We start from the raw sequence: 23260 nt of genomic DNA, 5'->3' as shown, positions 1-23260 counted from the left end.
TGCTCAGCCCCCAGCACAGCCACCATCAGGGCCGTGAAGGTGCAGTGGTGACTGCCATTGGGTGGGGACCTCAGGCCCACTGTTTCCAGTAGGTATATTTGAGGAGGTAGGTTGGGTAGGAAGACAGACAAGATAGACAAGACATCATACAGGGGTGGTATATGATGTGGGGGTAAACACCTTGGATGGGGAGGGGTGTTTGGAAATCGGAAGCCCACAAGTCCCCAAATGGAAACAGTGGGACTGAGGTCCCCACCTATGGGCAGTCACCACTGCACCTTCATGGCCCCGAAGGTAGCTGTGCTGGAGGTTGAGCAGGAGGGGCAGGCTGAAGCTCTAAATGCCCTCAAGCTGGCGTAGCAGATCTCCAAACTCCCTTTGGAGCTCACTATGCACCAATCTCCAGACCTGACTTCGGGTGACAGGATTCTGTCTGTGCCCACCCCCAGGGGGGTGAGCCCCATCCCCTGAGGCAGTTCCACCTGAAGGTGGTGCAGGACCAGTGGACGAGGAGGTCCCAAGGTGGGTCCAAGGCATGCTGGGGCCCGCTGCCATGGCCAGATGAGGTGGGAGAGGTGGGTCCGCTGGGACTGGCCTTCCCATACATTCTATAGTGTTGCAGTTTTAAAACATATGTGGGTTAGTAATAGTCAACACAATCCAGGATTAGTTATAACAGCATGCATAGATATTCATATTAATCCAAAACACCAGATTTGGAACAGTTGCATAGCAAACAGAACACATGCATATATGGAACCACAGCGGTCATTACAATGACATTCCAGTTACACTGATAGCAGCAGGCCACCAATGATAGTATTTCAACATAGACCATTAATAGAAACACATTTCAATATTTATTGAACAATAGGACATATGTCGCAACAGTAGGTTTGGTGTAAACATACCCACTGATTTGTGTATTTAGATTATTTTTGCAGATATGGTGGGGGGAGAGAGAGATGTCAATTAACAACTTATATATCCTTGTGGTACTCACAACATTAATGATCATTGCTCTAATCATTGAGGTACTGGTATCATTACAATACCCTATTGCCTTGGTTTGGGCAGTGGTATATTTGTACACAGTGTATACTTCAACTGTCTTATAGCTAAATCCTTACAGCTCTTACCTGGTAGGCCTGTGGAGGGAATGTTTGTTAACACTACCTGACTGTTTCTACACATATTCCCAGATTCAAAGTTAATATTATGCACATACCTCTCAATCTCTTAATGTGCACACTCTGGACAAAGCTTGACAACATGGGGGTACAAATAGGGACATATTTTGAATATTGCTGTTATAAACTTGGAGAGTTGCATGAGTGACAGGATTTGTTTTAATATACATTTTCTGAAGGTTTTTAGGTGTGAAAATCAAATTTATGTAATTATTTCATGACTACAGTTCTGAGATCATCCCACTGATTTGCCAGGGGGACATAGGAACAGACAGAAAATATGAGCCAATTATCTGGACATTCTGAAAAATCTGTATAGTTGATAGGTATGATTATGCATACAGCTTACTACCACTCCCAGGATTTGAACCATGGCTGTGTCTGCTAAAAATACAACAATTTAAGTCACAGTACAGTGTGCTATTTAGATATTGCTGTCTATCTTTTTAATGTTTCCTGTCTAAGTCTCTCTTGGTTGTACAATCTGACCTTGTAATTACAGCAGTCTTACACAGACATTCCTACACATATTTTTATGTAGCACAGTGTGAGAAATAGCGGTTGACACAACAGTAATATTCTGATATCATTTGTTACTGAATGCTACATGTCAGGCCATACTATACCAGAGTAAACACTACCAGTCCAGCATTTAAATCTTTATTGGCAGGCACAGTTTTCTTATCTAAAAGTCCTGTGGAGGGAATGTTTGTTAACACTACCTGACTGTTTCTGCATCTGCGGTGGTGCAGCGGTAGCGTTGTTGCCTCACAGCAAGAGGTTCTCCCATTCGATTCTCGGCTGGAGTGCAGGGAGTGCCTTCTGTGTAGAGTCTGCATATCCTCCCCGCGGTTGGATGGGCATTCGAAAGACAAGAGTAAATGGGCGTGCCTTCATTGAAGGTTGGACGTCGAGCTGGCACCTCGGCGTTTGTTAAAAAAAATCTACTGCCAATCATTGGTGGACTGGAGTTCCTCTGTGGCGACCCCTAACTGGGAAAAGCCGAAAGACAACCACCACCTAACTGTTTCTGCACATTTTCCCAGATTCCAGTTTTATATTATGCACATATCTCTCAATCTCTTATTGCATACACTCTGGACAAAGCTTGACAACATGGAGGTACAAATAGGAACATGTTTTAATTATTGCTGCCATAAACTTGGAGAGTTGCATAAGTGACAGGATTTGTTTTAATATACATTTTCTGAAGGTTTTGAGGTCTGAAAATCAAATGTATGTCATTATTTCATGACTACAATTCTGAGATCATTCCACTGATTTACCAGGGGCACAGAGGAACAGGCAGATAATATGAGCCAATTATCTGGACATTCTGAAAAATCTGTACAGTTGAGAGGTATGATTATGCATGTTGGTTACTACCACTCCCAGGATTCGAACCATGGTTGTGTCTGCTAAAAATACAACAATTTAAGTTACAGTAGAGTGTGCTATTTGGATATTGTTGTCTATCTCTTTAGTGTTTTCTGTTTAAGTCTCTCTTGGTTGTACAATCTGATCTTGTACTTACAACAGTCTTATACAGACATTCCTAGACTTTTTTTTATGTAGCACAGTGTGTTTAACAGTGGCTAATACAACATTACTATTCAGAGAATGCAACAATAAATGCTATACAATACCAGAGTAAATACAACCAGTCCAAGATTTAAAGCTTTATTGCCAGGCTGTTACAGTTTTATTTAAATATGACCTATATGGGACCATTACTGTCATAGTGTCTGGTTTATTCAGTACAACCCATGCAACAGTTTTTTTATTGCCAGATGACTTTCTACTACTTTATATTTATTTGGTATGACTACTACAAGCAAGATTGCTACACACCAGCCTCACTATGCAGCCTTTACAGCCTAATTGCATGGGTTTCCTGATTCACAGCCCACTCAGCTGCAGCTATAAAGGAAATAGAGACATATTTAGGCAAACCTATTCATCACATACACATGCTGGACTTTAGTAAACAGTAATGGTATGACTACTTACACACTGCTGGGACATCACCCCTTTGCCTTGCTTCTTGGACCCACTCATCCAAGACCTCCCTCTTTATCTGCTTCAAGTTGGCATAGTGGTGCTGGACCTGCTCACCAGTCTGCGGGATACCAGTGGCACTGATGAGATCACGGGTGAGATGGTCCCAGGCTTCAACTTTATATTGGGAGCCCTGGTAGTGGCCCTGCAGCAGTCTCTTGTCATGTTTTTTTACCAGGAGTCCTAACATGACCTTGGGCTCCTGTATGCCCCAGCTTTGCACCCAGAAGTGCAATCCCTCTCCAATTCCAGCCATCCTGCCTACAGTGGAAAGCTGCAACCAGTTATGAGCTGTATTCCCGCCTGCGGGGTTTAAATATGGCTGATTTCATAGGTTCATAGGTTCATGGGTTCATACTAGGCTATCTGCCCTAGGGCATTTATAAGCCTAGCCCAGAGTTTTGTGACTTTCGCCACCCCTTTAGCTTGAAGGATACTATGCCCATTATTTAGCTGTGCCTCTGTCAAGCAGTGACACCGAGGTGATCCCTGGTGTATACCTGCGATCTCCCATCCATTGGTCAAGATTTCTCTTGAACAAAGCCAGCGAGGTGCTCTGCCTCACATGTACCAGGATTTTGTTCCATAGCATAGGGAGTCTCTGGGTGATGAATCTGTCCCTCCAGCACGTCCTATTTATGACCGTGTCAAGGTTCAAGTCTCGTGCTCTTGTAGATCGGATGGATTTAGATTTTTTGAGGTGAAGCATGTTCATTAATTCCGGGTTGGACATGGCCTTGTATGTCAGGCATAGGTCACCTCTGAGCAGGCGGTAAGCGACTGAGTAGAGCTGGAGCTCCTTCAGTCAGGCAGCATAGGACATATTTTTGAGACCCTTTATCCTTTTGGTGAGGAACTTTTGGGGCCTTTCCAATTGCTGCAGGTGTCGGGTCAGATACATTCCAAATGGGGCGTTATACTCAATCATTGGTCTGATGAGTGATGAGTACAGGGGAATGATGACCTCCCTTGACCTAGATGTGAATCCCTTCATGATCAGGTGGGCAATGTAGAAGTTCTTCCTAACTACTTTGGCAACGTGGGTGTCAAATGAAAGGTTACTGTCAACCTGGGTCCCCAGATCCCTGATAACCTCTTCTGTGCTTAGTGGATTGCCACCTATATGATAGCTGGGGGTAACCTTGTTTTTCCCGAAGGGTATGACTATGCATTTTTAGCTTAACTTTAGGCCATGGCTTTGGCACCAGTTATTCGTTTCTATGAGACCCTTCTGAAGGATATCTGTGTTTGATGTGTTTTCAACTATGGCGCCCAGTTTGCAGTCATCTGCAAACTTTGTCAGCCATAATCCTCCTGTACTTGCCTGTACTTCTGAAAAGTAGATGCCGAACAAGAGTGGGCCCAGGACCGAGCCCTGTGGGACACCGTTTGTGACAGGCTTGGAATCAGACATGGCGCCAGCAACTCTGACCCTGTGGGTTCTGTCACTTAACCAGTTTGCAACCCATCTTGTGACATATGGGTTTACATTTAAGCTAGTGAGTTTTTCTATGATGCCCGAGTGGGATATTGTGTCAAATGCCTTTGCCAGTTGAAGGTAGGCTGTGTGGGCTGCCTTGCCCTCATCAATGGCCTTGGTGACTGTTTCGAAAAAGTCAACCAAGTTTAAGAGGCATGATCTGCCCTTGACAAAGCCAAACTGGGTTTGATCCAATGTCTGCAGGTCCCCTATGTCTTTATTTATGAGTTCCATTATGATCCTCTCCATAGCTTTGCAGACCAGGCTTGTCAAGCTGATGGGACGGTAGTTTCCAGGGTCAGTGGAGGCACCACCTTTATGTAGTGGGACCACAGTTGCCGTACGCCACTCCTTGGGTACGTATCCTGAGGTGAGGCTAAGGTTAAACAGCTGCCCTAATTGTGGGTTTAATTCCTCAATGAGTTCGTGGAGCACACAACCGGGGACACCATCTGGTCCCATGGATGCTGTGTTTTTTGCCTTGGAGAGAGCTGTTCTCACCTGAGCATTTGAGATGTTTGGGAGGCTACAATCCTCTGCTATAGATATTTCTCCTTTTGGACTTGTACTGAACCTGTCAGCCAGTATGTTGGCAATGTCTGTAGGTTCAGTGATCTTTACATCATTTTGAACTAGTTCTGAGCATATCTGGGAGTTTCCTCCCAGGTTTCTGACATAACTAAAAAAGGCCTTGTGATTGTCTTTTGAGTCCTTGGTGATTTTTCTTTCAAAATTTGCCTTGGATGATTTTATGAGAGCTCTTAGTTTTTTACTTATAAGGATCAAGGGTGTCTTCCCTTTTAGGGATTTTGCTCTATCTTGTAGTAGCTTTCTCCTTTTGTTGTAGAGCTTGTTTATGGCTGGGGTCCACCAGACTGGACGCTTGCCTTTGGTACAAAGAGTCTTTGTTTTGTTTGGGATTGCCTGATCCATGCAGTCCTGGAGGTGCTGGTAGAAGGCATTTGTATGTGATTCAGCGGTTTTAGCGCACTTTGCTGTGATTGGACAGTTTTGAATATGCTGAGATAAGCTAAACTATGGGCAAACCTGCTAAGCTAAGGTTGGCATTGCTTAAAGGGACAGGTTCAGCACTGCTTACCAATGGGCAGATCCACTTAACTGGGCTACTTATTGCTTAGCAGACATATTTACACAATGCTTACACCTGGTAAGCAGAGCTGTGCAATGCTTAGCATTGTTTACTTTTCATTTTATAGACTATCTGCTGTATGGCATTGATTCATCATTCATTACATATTATAAATTTGTTTACCGTCCCTGACATCCCCCAATGTGCTTTCATTACATTTATTCATGTGTGACTATACTGTATGGGGCACTTGTGTTTATATGGGGATTTCACAACTTCATTAAACCAACACCTCACATCTGGACCTAATGCAGTACTCTGGTTAATAAATATATATTATATAGTAGGTAATACTAAGGAGTGGCCATGGTGGTGCAGTGGTTAGCATTGCTGCCTTAGGGCAAGAGGCCCCCCGGTTCAGTCCTTGGCTGGGGAGCCTTCTGTGTGGAGTCTGCATGTCCTCCCTGTGGTCATGTGGGTTTCCTTCAGGTGTTCTGATTTCATCCCAAAGACATGCTGTAGGTGGACTGGACACTCTAAATTGGCCCTAGGCATGTGTGCATGCATGTGAGTGTGTGCCTTCTGTGGAAGGTTGGACACTAGGCTGACAATCTGACCCTGCAAAACTCCACTGCCAATCATGAGCAGACAGGTGATCTGCTGTGGCAACCCCTAACCAGTAAAAGCTGAAAGAAGAAGTAAGTTGATAATACTAAAAAAAGATTGTTTATGTACTGTTTTCACATGTAAAATGTGAACTGGTTACAGTGGGGATCAAACCAGGAATGGCTATTCACAAAGCATACGCTCTAACCACTACACTATTGCAATATTGCTTATCTCTTGCTATTTAACTTCTTGTGCTATTTAAGCTAGACTAAGCATAGCTAAGCAACGGGCACATACGTGCCGCTATGCTTAAACTTTATCACATTTAGGAAAAAGAAAACAAAAAAGTTTTGTTGTGTTATTTTGTCTATACCCTTCAGAATATCCCTGCTAATGCTAAACCTGTTATTTTATCAGCTTTCTGCTTTGTGGGACAATTGTCCCTTTTGGCTTTGTCGACATTACTTACTCTGATGGGTTGGGAGGTGTGCGCTATGTGCTTATGCTGCCTGTGTTATCCTAATTACTTTTGGCTTGGTAGCATACCTCTCAACCTCTTAGAGCAAAATATCTGGACAAAGCCTACACTGATGGGGGGACAAATAGGTTCATAGGTTCATAGGATCATAGGTTCATACTAGGCTATCTGCCCGAGGGCATTTACAAGCCTAGCCCATCGTTTTGTGGCTTACGCCACCCCTTTAGTATGGGGAACTATACCCATTATTTTGCTGTGCCTCTGTCGAGCAGTGACACTGAGGTAATCCCTGGGGTATATCTGCGATCTCCCATCCATTGGTCAAGATTTCTCTTGAACAAGGCCAGCGAGGTGCTCTGCCTCACATGTACCGGGATTTTGTTCCACAGCATAGGGAGTCTTTGGGTGATGAATCTATCCCTCCAGCACGCCCTATTAATAGCCGTGTCGAGGTTTAAGTCTCCGCCTTGTGGCTCTGATGGATCTAGATTTTTGAGGTGAAGCATATTCATCAAATCTGGGTTTGACATGGCCTTGTATGTTAGGCAAAGGTCACCTCTGAGCAAGCGGTGCGACTGAATAGAGCTGGAGTTCTTTCAGTCAGGCAGCATAGGACAGATTTTTGAGACCCTTTATCCTTTTGGTGAGGAACTTTTGTGGCCTCTCCAGCTGCTGCAAGTGTCGGGTCAGATACATCCCGAATGGGGCATTGTACTCAATCATTGGTCTGATGAGTGATGAGTAAAGGGAGACTATGACCTCCCTTGATCTAGATGAGAATCCCTTCATGATAAGGTGGGCAATGTAGAAGGTCTTCCTAACTACTTTAGCTACATGGGTGTCGAATGACAGACTACTATCAACCTGGGTCCCCAGGTCCCTGATAACTTCTTCTGTGCTCAGTGGATTGCCACCTATTTGGTAGCTAGGGGTAACCTTGTTTTTCCCAAAGGGTATGACTATGCATTTTTTGGCATTTAACTTCAGGCCGTGGCTCTGGCACCAGTTATCCGTTTCTGTGAGACCCATCTGAAGGATATCTGTGTCAGATGTGTTTTCTACTATGGCCCAGTTTGCAGTCATCTGCAAACTTTGTCAGCCATAACCCTCCTGTGTTTGCTTGTACTTCGAAAAGTAGATGCCAAACAAGAGTGGGCCCAGGACTGAGCCCTGTGGGACACCACTTGTGACAGGCTTTGAGTCTGACATGGCGCCAGCAACTCTGACCCTGTGGGTTCTGTCACTCAGCCAGTTTGCAACCCATCTTGTGATGTATGGGTTAACATTTAAGCTGATGAGTTTTTCAATGATACCCGAGTGGGGTATTGTATCGAAGGCCTTAGCCAGATCGAGGTAGGCTGTATGGACTGCCTTTCCTCGCCAATGGCTTTGGTGACTGTTTCAAGAAGTCAACCAAGTTTAAAAGGCATGATCTGCCTTTGACAAAGCCAAACTGGGTTGGATCCAAAGTCTGCAACTTCCTTATATCTTTATTTATGAGGTCCATTATGATCCTCTCCATGGCTTTGCAGATAAGGCTTGTCAAGCTAATGGGCCGGTAATTTCCAGGGTCGGTGGAGGCACCACCTTTGTGAAGTGGGACCACAGTTGCAGTGCGCCACTCCTGGGTAATGTATCCAGAGGTAAGACTTTGATTAAACAGCTGTCCTAGCTGTGGGTTTAATTCCTCATTGAGTTCGTGGAGCACACAGCCGGGGACACCATCAGGTCCCATGGATGCTGTGTTTTTTGCTTTGGAGAGAGCAGTTCTCACTTGGGCTGGAGATGTTTGGGGGCTGCAATCGCTTGGTATAGATATCTCTCCTTTGGGGAGGGGGAGAAGTTTGCACTGAACCTGTCAGCCAGTATGTTGGCAATGTCTGTAGGATCAGTAATCTTCACATCATTTTGAACTAGTTCTGAGCATATCTGGGAGTTTCCTCCTAGGTTTCTAACATAGCTAAAGAAGGCCTTATGATTGTCTTTTTGAGTCTTTAGCTATTTTTCTCTCGAATTTGCTTTGGATGATTTTATGAGAGCTCTTAGTTTTTTACTTATAGTGATCAAGGGTGTCTTACCTTTTAAGGATTTTGCTCTATCTTGTAGTAGCTTTCTCCTTTTATTGTAGAGTTTGTTTATGGCTGGGGTCCACCAGACTGGACGCTTGCCTTTGGTACTAAGAGTCTTTGTTTTGTTTGGGATTGCCTTATCCATGCAGTCCTGCAGGTGCTGGTAGAAGGTGTTTGTAAGTGCTTCAGCGGCTTGAGTACTGTTTTCCGCCGGCTCGGGGGCCTTAAAGGAGACCACACTAGTCTTTAGAAGTGTGAAGTCGGCTTTTGAGAAGTTCTTTACTGTGGTCTTTTATTTCAGGTGGGGTGGGATGAGGACCTCCAGAGAGATTAGTTTGTGATCTGATCTCACCAGTGAGGGGTATACTTCCGGTGTTGAACATTGTGCTCCCATGTTCGTGATGATGAGATCAAGTATGTTATCTCCTCTTGTGGGGATGATGACTAGTTGTTCCATGGCATTTGAGTTTATGAATTCCAGGAACTTTTGGGCTAGGGTGTTTGGGCTTGAGTAGTGTTCCCAGTCTATATTAGGGTAATTGAAGTCACCTAGTATGATGGTGTTTGGTGATACATTTATCCCTCTAGTGTTTTCAGGAAGGCCATGTGAGGTTCCTGAGTTTGTGAGGGTGGCCTGTAACATGCTACAATTTGCAGAGCAGTCTTGCCTATGGTTAATTGCACCTGGATGGTCTCCGATGCATTGTGCGTTGCCACCAGTCTTGAGGTGTGGGTGTCCTTGATGAATATGGATACCCTCCTTTCTTGGTATTGTCCGGATTTTGGGGCCGGAACGCATGATATGAGGTAAAACCTGATAGCGCTGGGGTGCTCTCAGGAGCCTTGAACCAGGTTTCTGTCACAGCACAGACATCGATGTTCTCCATACTGAGAAGGGCCTCGAGTGTGCATTTTGAGATTTAGACTTCTGGCATTGAGCAGCATTACCCTTAGTTTTTTCCTTTTTGTGTTCTAGGGTGGTAGGTTTAGAATTTGAGCCTTGCCTAAAAAGGCACTATGGGGTGGCAAGAGCCTTTGCCAATATCCGAATCCCAGGGTGACAGGTGCAAGCCGTCCCTTGCGAAGCAGCGTGGCTTGTCCAGCATGTCATCCCAGGCAGACAGATACTGGATCCCCTTTGAATGACACCAGGATTTAAGCCAATTGTTAAAGCTGATCATCTTATATGATGGTGGATAGGGGTGGATTTTAAATATTGCTCTTACAAACTTACAAAAACGAGGCATTTTTAACAGGGGTGTGTACATTTTTTATATCCAGTGTGTGTGTGTGTGTGTGTGTGTGTGTGTGTGTGTGTGTGTGTGTGTGTGTGTGTGTGTGTGTGTGTGTGTGTGTGTGCATCTCTGTCTCTTTTTTCTCTCTGTATCTCTCTATCGCTCCATCTGTTTATATTCACTGGTAATAGAAGGCTTGCCAACGGGCTTATTTATATTGCTAGTCTCAGTCTTTGACCTGTTACAGTTGCAGCAGTGCATTTACTTTTATGGAATAGAATACTGTGCTTAGTGTGTCAGCAATATACGTATGGTACAGGGATTGCATTGTTTAGAAATGAATAAAAATAAGTAATAAGAAAAATGACAATTGAAAGATGAACTTATGTACAACTGATACCCTCAGAGTTAAATGACCTTACTGTGCTGTGAGTTCCTGGTCTCTGAATGGCCAAAGCATTGCCACCAGCTATTACATTTTTATTTGCAACATGATGGCAGTTTGTGGGTGTTTCTGAAAACATTTGCTGTTCTGTCCTATAATTATTATGCTGATAAGTTTAACGAGTTTGCAAGACAGGCTTTTCATGCAGAGTGTGCCTCTGTCCTGAAGAACAAAGGTTATTTTTTGTGAATGTACATTGGCATCTGATCGGCTTTTCTGATAAGAAAAATTTCATATCCTTCACTCCAAAATTAAAAATTATGACAGATGTTAAATAATAAGTAAAAGAGCATTTAGGGTACTGCATCAGTAATTTTACTGTCTAATGTCGAAATTTGTAAGGTTGACCAGTTCCCCAACAAATAAGTAATACTTTTGTAGCGAGGGAGAATGGTTGTTTGTATTCCATCTTTGCCCCCTTTTCACTTTGACAGCAGACAGATATAATCACTGATTAGTATATGTTGTGTACTAGTGGGCTTGTTGAGAATCAACTGCCATCAAAGAATGCCTGACCTGTAACTGAATTATTATATTTTCCCTTCTGTATGAAATACCTGTTTCTAACAAAAATAGTCTGTACCACTGAACATTTATAGAAATGAATGATTTTCTTAACACTGACAGCAAGCTTCATTACTTCACGACCACTGAAGAGATTATATTTTTATTTTCTGATTATGTTTGGCCTCAGTTATACTTCATCTTTTATGTTTAGAAACAATGTTTCTAATTAGAAAATGAAAAAATGAAGAGAGGCAGCTGAATGCTTGCTGCTGCCCAGGTCTTTGTCATGAATTAAAAAAAAAATAACAGTTAGTGAAATACTTAAAGCAGTGATCTGGTATCCTAACCTGCTGCCTCAGTAATCTGTAGGGCAAAGTAATAGATTAGGAATAAGGATAGCTCTTCAAAATGTCAGTTTCTGGCTGCAGACAACTTGGAAAAAAATTGGCAAAAAATAAGTAAAGTCCTCTTTCCAGAGGAAAAAAAGAGTCTAGTTAAGGGTTTAAGCAGATGCTTGTTCAGTGATGGATGAGAGATCTTGTATGATTCTAAGTTGACAATTCAGTAGTTTAAATAGTACCATTGCAGGGGGGGATACCTGGTCTACTCAGCTAGAGGTGGTTTGGTTGGTGAAAAAATTAAGCCACCATTTGAATAGTCAATGGAAGGGGAACTGTATCTGGTATATCCATATTACCCTGAAGTTACAAAGTCTTACACCATTTTACAATTTAACAGTGTTAGGTATTTCTCATAAATAACACATGAAAGAAGTGATAAACCACCATCATAACATAACATAAAGGAGCAAAAACGTTTTTAAAATATAAAACAGGACAAATACGGACCAAATTCAATCAGAAAGTAATTATTCAGAAATACTTTCACCCTTATGGTTCCCCAGGTCCATCTCATAAGTACGGTGTAGTTTTACATGTATGATGCAGGTTTATTATAAGTATGTATACATGTGCGGTAATGCAAACAAATCTTAGTGGCCTGGTTACAGATTACCGGGGCCAGGTGAGACTGCGTTCTTGGCCTTAGTGAGGACAGCCAGGACATGCTATCTATTTATAGCCTGAAGAGTTATGTTTGAAGGTATTTCTTGGGCAGTGGATCGGGATGAGTGGTGGTAAATTTGGAAGTGAATTTGTCAGCCAACAGATTCTCTATATCGTCCGGCTCAGTGAGTGTGGCACCATTAACCACCAGTTCAACACACTGCTGTGTACTGCTTTTGATGTTTCTGACATAGCTGAAGAAGGCCTTATGGTTGCCTTTTGCTTGGGATGCTATCTTGACCTCAAGATTGGCTTTATTAGACCTAATTAGCCCTCTTAGCTGCCTGTTTATTTTGATGAAAGAGATCTTCTCCTTATGGGAGTTACGCTTCCTGATTTTAGCCATGATGTTTTTCCCTTTTGTTGTATAACTTGTTTAATCTGGGATGCCATCAGGTTGGTTTGATTTTGGAGTTAATTTTGAGCTTACTTCTGGTAGGTACACTATGCTGCCTTTGACATGGCTGTACAGAGTTTCTGTTAACAATTCTGTATAGGCTGCTGTGTTCTATGGATTTGGAGGGGCATTGCATTTTGACAAACTATCACTTAATAAAAGGTAGCTTGCCTTGGAATAGTTCATAACTGTTACTGAGTTTGCTGGGGTTACTGAGTTGATTTTGATTTCAAAGGAGACAGCTTTATAGTCACATTTACCAGGGAGGACATAACATTGTGGGTGGTGCAGCATTCTTTCATATTTGTGAGTATGAGGTCCAGTATGTTGTAACCTCTAGTGGGCATATGCACTTACTGGTTAAGGGCGTTTGTATTTACAAAGTCCAGAAATCTGTGTGCCTGTAGGTTTGGGGCTGTGTAGGATTCCCAGTCTATAAAAGGGTAATTGAAGTGCACCATAAGTAAAGTGTTAGGTTGCATGGTGAATATTTCCAATAGATTAAAGTATGTGTTATGAGATTCATGGGATATAGGGGTGACCTATATCTGACTAGGACATAGTATGGGATTTTTTCTATGGTGACCTGCACATGAAGAAATCACATTGCATCATCTTGTTTAACCAACCTAGAGGTATGCTTGTTTGTGAAGTTACTAGCCTAAAAGTGTGGAAGGCACTGAAACCTTGCACTTCTGGGGTACTCTGTGCAGCTTTAAACCATGTCTGTGTAACTGCACAAATGTCTATATTCTCCTGGGTGAGGAGGGCTTGGAAGGAGTTTAGCTTTTTGTTTAGGCTCCTGGCATTGAGCAGTAATACCTTGAGGTTCAGTTGAGTTGATTTTGCTATGTCGGTAGGTTTGTCAACTTGTAGTAATTACCTTAAAAAAGCTCTGTTAGGGGAGGCTAAAGTTTTAGCCAGTATTCAAAAGCCTGATGGGGACTAGTGCAGACCATCCTTGGAAAACAACATGATTTGTTAACCATGCCTTCCCATGCTGACATATATTGGGTCCCCTTAGAATGACACTAGGAACTCAGCCAATTGTTAAAATCAATCGTCTTTTGTTGGTATTGTGGCATCATCCTTGGTGACAATAATATCCAGCTCAGTGCTAGTCTCATGTCAGCCTGAAAGACATAGTCAGAGAGATCTATAATGTCTCTCTTCATATAGCCTAGGAGGTACATCTCAGGTTACTTACATCTACATAGAATACGATGGAATCATATTGGTACCTGTGGTGCAGTGACTTGAGTGCATGCATGATCTGGCAGATCCTGGCTTCAGACAGGCAACTAACCATTATTTTCTCCTGTTCAACCTGGTTAAAGAGGCATCAGTATGTCTTACAATGGAGTCCCCTATGACTAGGATCCTGCAAAGTGTGTTTGCTTGCCCTATAGGCTTTGTATTTGGAGCTCCACTGAATGAGGCTGTATGTATGCTGTTAGATGTTGCTGTTGTTGAGTGCTTTTGGGTTTGCTGAGGATAATCTTTGCTGATGGGTGTTCTAGGAGGGTTTTTTTTGTTTAGGAAGATTGCATTTAAGTGCCTCAGCATATGTTGGTCTATATGAGTGTTGTGGTCTATGTGTCGGGAGTGCTGTGTGTGTGATTTTAACAACCTGATGTGTGCTTCTATGTGAGAGTTTAGCCTCTAGTGGCATTGTGTATATACACCTCTCGCATACTGTATCCATTACTTTAAGGATTAAATGATTGTCAGTAAACATGTGAAAATTGCTACATTATCTCAAAATACTCATATCTACCAGGTTGGTTGCTGAGAAATTAGGAAATTGCATATCCATGTTGTCCACTCCCCTAATTGCTGAGCTGCAAGGATGTTGCAAACAGAAGGCTGTTAAGGGTGCTTTATTTATTTATTTATTTTTAGGAGTGGGTGGGAGGCAGACTTAGGTATAAAATACTAAATTTAAAAGTGTTACCACTCAGTGCACAACTAGCTGCTCTAAGCTTGTCAGTGTGCAAGGTATTTATAAGTTCATAGGTTCATAGGTGTTTACTAGGCTAATGCAGATGGACAATACAGTTACAACTACTGAATCCTACACAATTGCACTTTATAAGCACTTACATGAGTGCATGAATCGTGCTATTCCCAAACAGAACCAAGATGCTATCCTCCAAAAAAAGGAAGCCAATCTGGTTGTCCCCTGCCATAAACAAACTGTACAACAGAAGGAAGAAACTGTTGCAAAAGAGAGTAAAATCCCATGAGTGGAGGAGCTCCCTGGTCAGCCTCAGTAAGAAGCTGTGATCCCTGATAAAATCCTCCAAAGCTAGTTATGAAAACAAAATCGCCACTGATTCTAAAGACAACCACAAAGCATTCTTTAGCTATGTCAAGAATCTCAATGGCAACACTCAGATCTGCTCTGAGTTACAGTACAATGGCACTAAATATACAGACCCAACTGATATTGCCAACATCCTGGCAGATAGGTCCAGTGCTAACTTTACCCCCTCTCACCCATTAAAGAGCCCATCTCTATACAAGAAGAATGCAAAGTTCCTGTAATCACGGCTGCACAGGTAAAAACCACTCTCTCCAAAGCCAAGAACATAGCATCCATGGGACCAGACAACATCTCAGGCTGTGTTCTACATGAACTACAGAACAAACTGGCACCCCACTTAAGTACCATGTTCAATCATAGCCTCACCTCAGGCTTTGAGCCTGCTGAATGGCGCACAGCGATGGTTATCCCACTCCACAAGGGGGGAGCCACCTCGGACCCCAGGAACTACCGCCCCATTAGCCTGATGAGCCTGGTCTGCAAGGACATGGAATGTATCATCATGGAACTTACAAACAAACAAAGACATTGGTAATCTCCAAACTCTGGACCCCACCCAGTTCGGGTTTGTAAAAGGCAGATCATGTCTCCTAAACCTGATAGACTTCTTTGAAGCAGTCACCAAAGCCATAGACAAGGGTAAGGTGGTTCAAACAGCCTATCTAGATCTTGCCAAGGCTTTCAACACCATCCCCCACTCTGGAATTATAGATAAACTCACTAAACTAGGTATAAATCCCTATGTCACAAGATGGGTTGCCAACTGACTCACTGACAGAACCCCCACTGTGAAAGTAGCAGATTCCAAATCCGACTTCAGACCAGTGACAAGTGGAGTACCACAGGGTTCAGTCCTGGGTCCTCTCCTGTTTGGTATCTACTTCTCTGAAGTACAGGCTAACGCAGAAGGTCTTTGGCTAATGAAGTTCACAGATGACTGCAAACTAGGAGCCATAATTGAAACTATTAACAATGTGGACATCCTGCAAAAGGGCCTCACTGAGACAGATGCCTGGTGTCAAAGCCATGGCCTCAAGCTCAATGCCAAAAAGTGCATTGTCATCCCCTTTGGTAAAAACTCTGTACCCATGAACTAAACTACACTTAACACCGAAAGTGTGATAAGAGACCTTGGGATACAGGTGGACAGTAGTCTCTCCTTTGATAATCACATCGCCACAGTAGTCAGGAAATCCGTCTATGTGGCACACCTCATCACAAAAGGTTTCTCATCCAGAAAAAAAGAGGTCATTGTTCCCCTCTACTCATCACTCATTAGACCCATTATAGAGTACAATGCCCCTTTTGGTATATACTTCACAAGTTATCTACAACAACTGGAAAGGCCGCAGAAATACCTCATAAAGAGGATTACCAGCCTCAAACAGATGCCCTACGCAGACCGTCTAAAAAAACTCCAGCTTTACTCCATTGCATATCGCCTACTCAGAGGTGATCTCTGCCTAACATACAAAGCTATGTCAAACCCAGAGCTGTTGGACATGCTACACTTAAAGAAATCCCAATCCCTCTGAGCTACATGCTCTAGGGACCTAAACTTTGTCACCACAATAAACAGAACATGCCGGAGGGATAGATTCATGTCCCAGAGACTTTCCATACTCTGGAATAAACTACCTATCTATATCAAACAAAGCTCCTCATTAGCACTCTTCAAGAAAAATCTTGATGATTGGATGGGAAATTGGAAATTCACCCTGGGGATCACCTCTGTGGCTCTGCTCGACAGTGGCACAGGAAAATCATTTTCTTAGGTGGCAAAAGCCAGGGTACCTTTTTGGCTGGGCTTGTATAGGCCCCAGGGCCAATAGCCTAGTACCTACCTATGAACCTATGACCACAAGGAGCTTTTTAAGCCTAGCCATGCATCCCAAATCTCTGATGAATTCTGATACCTTGATAAGTGTAAGCATGAGCCTGGGAGATGAACCATTTACAGGTTACCTATTTGCATCAGAGACATAGGTGCCAAACTAGGGATGAATTTCTGGTTTCACATCCAATTGTCCAAGTTGTATTTGAATTGGATTAAGGAGGAACTCTGCTTCACATGGATGGGGAGCCTGTTCCATAGATGGTGTAGTCTATGGAATACATACCTATCTCTCCAGCAGGTCCTATTCATATCACAGGCAAGTTTTAAGTCTTTAGAATGGGTAATTTTTGTACTGTTCATTTTGTGGATATGCAGGAGGTCCATCAGAGTGGGGTCTGACAATGCCCTGTATGCCAGGCATAGATCTCCCCTCAGAAGCCTGTAGGAGACAGAATACAGGGATAGAGCCTTGAGGTGGTCTGCATAGGACATATTACTTATGCCCTGTATTCTTTTAGTGAGGAAACTCTGTGGATGTTCGAGTTGTTGGATATTCCTGGTTAGCTACATACCAAAGGGGGGATTGTACTCAATGATAGGTCTAATGAATGCCAAATACAATGGAACAATGACTTCCTTGGACTTAGATGTCATACCGTTGTTTATAAGTTTCATAACAAAGAATGATTTCCTCACCACTGTAGACACATGATGATCACAGGCTAGATTACTATCTATGTGTGTCCCTAAGTCCCTGACTACTAGGTCAACTCTAAGGGGTGTGTTGTCAATATGATAGTTACCAGGGATGGATTTCTTCCCAAAGGATACTATTATGCATTTCTTGGCATTTAGTTTTACTCCATAACTCTGACATCAATTGTTTGTCTGTGTCAGCCCCTCCTGGAGAACATTTGTGTCAGTGTGAGATTCAATGACAGCTCCTAATTTGCAATCATCGGCAAATTTATTCAGCCAGGGACCACTGACATTGGCCTTGACGTCTGAGAAGTAAATGCCAAAAAGGAACAGTCCAAGGACTGATTCCTGAGAGATTCTACTTGTGACTGGCCTCTTTGTTGATGTGGACTCCCGAATGTTAACTTTGCGGGTTCTGTCTGTGAGCCAGTTGGCTATTCATCAGATGACATACGGATTTGTACCTAACCTCTTGAGTTTGTCAACAATGCCTGAGTGAGGTATTGTGTCAAATGCCTTGGCCAGTTCAAGGTAGGCAGTCTGAATGATTTTGCCCTCATCCATTGCTTTGATGGCCTTCTCAAAGAAGTCCACCAGGCTGAGTAGGCATGATCTGTCCTTTACGAAAACAAACTGGGTTGGGTCCAGTGTTTGGAGGTTTGGAGGTTTACTATATCTCTATTAATCATCTCCATGATAATTTTTTCCATGGCTTTACATATAAGACTAGTGAGACTTATGGGTCTGTAGTTTCCAGGGTCTATAGATGGCCCACCTTTGTGCAGAGGGATGACTGTTGCCTTTTGCCATTCATGAGGCACGAAACCTGTTTCGAGGCTACAGTTAAATAGTAATTCCAGAGGGCCTGATAGGTCATGTTTCATGCTATTTAGAAGACATCCTGGGATATTGTATGGGCCCAATGATGCAGTGATCTTGGTCTTAGAGATTTGCTCCATACTTACTGCAAGGGATTGCTGGATGAAGGATCATTGTGTGATTTCCCATTGGCAGACTAGTTTAAAATTGTTTAATTTTGCCAGAATATAAGCCTTGCATCTGTGCGTAGCTGAACACTTTGCAATGGGGTGGGGGTTGGGTGGTTAGCAGTGCTCTGTATAGACCCAAATGCTTTGAAACTATTTTTTCCCTAGTCCCTCACAGGCTTCCTTGCTGCTCTGTGGGCAACTCAGCTGAGCACTGAGCAGCATCATTCCACGTTTCATCCATGATCCTCTATAGAACAAGTCCCCTTGTAAATACCAGAGCAAAAGCTGATCTAACCTGCCTTCTCACAAATTAGTACTTATGGATTAACCTACTACTACATGCAGTCAGTTTCCCAACATTTCTCCAGCCATCCTGATTGACATGGGCATCCTGAGGCAAGGTAGTGATTGCCTCATGTATACTGACAACCACTTGCTCTTAAAGCAAATAAGTGCAGTATGTCAGAGATATATCTATACCATGAAACTAGAATCAGTCCTCTCAGGTAACAATATGCAAAACATCAAACAGGTTGTCAGCACATACACCTCTCCTCTCACACAAGATAAGGTCAAGACACATAAACCCACATACATGGAGGTACTCACCAACAACCTACCAAAGACCAGAGATCTCCCAAGTGCAAACAACTCATACATACTGGTATACAAACAGAATTCATCACTACACATAACAACACACACATCTGTGTCTCAACAATTAATCCCCTAAGGCAAAGCACCTCAAAACCAAATGTCCTGATCAAGATATCCCCCTCACCAGGCTGGACAAGGAGAAGGTCATGGTCATCTGCCTGTCAAGTGCCAAGATCCATCAAATCATTCATCTCCCAAGTGCAAACAACTCATACATACTGGTATACAAACAGAATTCATCACTACACATAACAACACACACATCTGTGTCTCAACAATTAATCCCCTAAGGCAAAGCACCTCAAAACCAAATGTCCTGATCATAGGCAACTCAATATTGAGACACATAGATATCCCCCTCACCAGGCTGGACAAGGAGAAGGTCATGGTCATCTGCCTGTCAAGTGCCAAGATCCATCAAATCATTCATACACTCAGGTCACTCAGCAACAATTAGTGTTATAACTCTGTCATAGTACATGTTGGAGTGAATGACTTGAGACATACCTTTCTGGGCTATATGAAGAGAGACATAACTGAAGTCTCAGATTATGACTCCCAGATAGGTATGTCCCTAGCCCTAAGCAGCATTCTACCTTCACCCAGGATGATTCTACAATACAGCCAAAAAAATGATTAATTTCAGCACTTGGCTTAGTTCTGTTATCACTCTAGGGGGTTCCAGTATCTGTCAGCCTGAGAAGGCATGGTCGACAGACCACGCTGCTTTGCCAGAGATGGCCTTTACCTGTCTCCTCAAGACCTTTGGAAACTGACAGACACTTAGTCCCTGATAGTGCCTTTTTTAGGCAATGTCAAAACAACAACACTTCTGACATAAAGAAATCCACTAGAGACAAACTCAAGGTCACGCTGCTTAATGCTAGGAGCCTATACAGTAAACTGCACTACCTGGAAGTACTCCTCACCTTGGAAGATGCTGATGTCTGTGCAGTCACTGAGACTTGCTTCAAGAATGCAGACAGCACCATGGCTGTACATGGCTACAATTCTTTTCACACGTTTAGACCCCAAAACGAGTGTGAAAGAACCAAAGGTGGAGGTGTATCCATCTTCCTTAAATCCACCTCAGAAATGGTAAAACAGTATGACTCTCTTGAGCTACTCCACATCCAAATAAGTATAAGTAAAATACCCTGCCACATCATAGCTAGCTATAGGTTCCCGTCCATGAACCAGGAGAAGCACACCACCTACATGGATTTGCTAGAGTCACTCAATATACAGCCAAACACCTTAATCATGGGAGATTTCAACTATCCTTCCATCAACTGGGTGACTTACATAAGCACAAACACAATCTCTCTGATGTTCCTGGACTTTGTCAATTCAAATAACCCAGAACAATTAGTCTGCACCCTTAAAAGGGGATCAAATGTCCCTGACCTAGTACTCACCAATATGGGGGTGGTCACTGTACTAACCCCGATGTGTTGCCTTCCCTGATAAAGTCAGACCACAAATCTGTCTAGTTTGAAGTTAAGATCAGACCTGACTCCCCCACAGGAGCAAACAAACTGAAAAATTTCTCCAAAGCAAACTATAGCCTAATAAACAATGATATAAAAAGTTTAAAAGTCCCTGCTAACAACAACTGCTGTGCAGGGGAGTACACAAACTCCCTGTATAGCCACTTAAACAAATGTGGCACTTTTGTTCCTCATGAACGGGGGCAGTTGGTGCTTATCATAGAATCACTCTGATGAAAACGACCATCTAACTATGGTAAATTAGGGTACACAAATTTTTTACATGGATACACTTGTAAAGACCTTAGGGCAATTAGCTTAGTAACCTCCTATGAACCTATGAAATGATCATTTAAAAATTTCTGAACTTGACTGACAAGAATATTTGGCATAATCTTCATTTACTAGTATAGGACCTCCTAAATCTAGTGTAAAAAATGTTAAGACCATTCACAGAAAAGTTAAAATCCTAACAGACAATTTATAGTTAAGATGATAAAGACTTAGAAAAAAAAACAAGTCAGTTCTTATCAAGGATTTATGCTTACATGAAAAATGAAAAAAAGTGTTTTTTTTAATTACTGAATAGTCTGTATGAGCCCAAAAGGATAAAACAAACAATGAATTCTATAGCACACACCATTATGGTACAGCTACTAATTCAGGAATTTGCTTTTATATCATTAACAGGATTAAAAAAACACATCCCTGACCCTGTGAATATAAGAATGTGATCATAAAATCTTTAAATAAGGCAAACTAAATTAGCCATAAAACTCAAATAACCTTAGGAAGATGCATACATTTAAAAAATGGTGATGTCAAAGCTGGAAATGTTAATGTCATGTAATATTTATTATTTATTTATTTGCAGTTGGTTTACCAGGATGGTCCAGTTGGGCCAAAAAGAACCTGTTTTCAATGGAGTCCTGGGGAGAAAAGCTCCATAAAGACAATATTCATGAACAACAAATTGACAGTCACATAGTAGGACAGTAATACAGATAAAAACAAGGCATTTAGAGATACAATAAAAGAAAATCCACACTAAAATATAAGAATCCATAAAGAGAACTATAGAATATACGTAAGTATTTACAAATATTTACAAATATATTTTTTCCTACTGTAAAATAGATGAGCAATGAGTACATGGGGTGCATTTTGCTGTTAGTGGGGATGTGAGGTGGGAGAGTAAGGGGGGAAGGTAAGAAGTATGGTGTTATGTGGGATGGGAACAGGAGCATTCCCAGCAAAATTTTAGATGTGAGTGAAGTAATTTTTTTAAAGGTAGAGTGACTTGTGGTGGTATGGATAAGTGGGGGTAAGGAGTTCCATGGGCATGCTAAGGTGAAGGACAAAAGGTTTTTGCGGAGGATGTGATGGTTTATGCAATTCATTCAGGTTCTGGTTGTTGGATCTTAATAGTCTATCTGGAAGATGCATTTTAAAGGTAGAGGAAAGGGAGGGACAGAGGGAGGGAGTGAAGATGAGTTTATGAGCTTGAATGAGTTGAATGTAGGTGAGATAATTTGGCAGCTCTAACCAATGAAGTTTGTATAGAGCAATGCAGTGATGAGTAGAAGATTTGTATCCTGAGGCGAATTTGGCAATTTTATTGTAACAGCAGGAGAGTTTCATCTTAAGAGTGGATTGTAGATTAGTAAGGAGTGGGGCACTGTATAGTAGAGAAGGGATGAGGTATGTGGTAGAGAGAATGAACCTGGTAGAGGGAGTGAGATAGCGATTATGGTGATAAAGCATGCCAAGTTTCTGGTGGGGTTTTTTAATATTTTTTTGTAGGTGGGTGTCAAACTTAAGTTGGTTGTCAATGAGGACTCCTAGGAGTTTAGCTTCACAAACTAATTCGAGAAATGTGTTGTTTTGGCTAGTGATGGAGAAGGAGATTTGTCTATAGTGGTTGATTTAAAAAGGCTGAATATTATTAGTTTTGTTTTGGAAGTGTTGAGTGCTAGGTGGTTGTCTAACATTCATTGCTCTGTGGTGTTAAAGGCATCTTGGGTTAGTTTTATAAGGGTGGGGATGGAAGTGGCAGAACAGATGATAGTTGAATTGTCCGAGTATTGGATAAGTTTTGCATTAGGAACAGAATGGTGGAAATCATTTATGAAAATATTAAAAAGAAGGGGACCTAATATGGACCCCTGTGGTATACCTGTCTGGGTATTAAGGAATGGAGAGGTGGCTTTTTTCCATTTTACTGCTTGTTGCCTATTAGAAAGGTAACTGGTAAATCAAATGAGAGAGGAGGGGGATAGGTTTAGATTAGAGAACTTAGTAGGAGGTTGTGAGAAATGGTATCAAAAGCCTTTGAAAGGTCTAGGAGTAGGGTAGAAATGATACAGCCAGAATCATGGGCTTTATTAATAGTTCTGAAGAAGGAGAGGAGAGCAGTGGTAGTGCTATGGCCAGGTCTGAATCCACATTGTGAAGGGGTTAGTAGGTGGTTGCCAATGAGAGAGGTTAGAAGTTGTAGGTGGATACATTTTTCACGAAGTTTAGAGATGCGTGATAGGATGGTGATAAGTTGAAAATTTGATATATTATTGTTATTATTACCACCTTTGTGAAGGGGAATAATAAAGGCCTTTTTCCAAAGCTGGGGGATGTGGCCTTCTT

This window comes from Protopterus annectens, chromosome 2.part0, assembly GCF_019279795.1.
Source record: "Protopterus annectens isolate FY-2018-M chromosome 2.part0, PAN1.0, whole genome shotgun sequence".
NCBI classification, from domain to species: Eukaryota; Metazoa; Chordata; order Ceratodontiformes; family Protopteridae; genus Protopterus; species Protopterus annectens.
Note: the sequence above shows the minus strand (reverse complement) of the source record.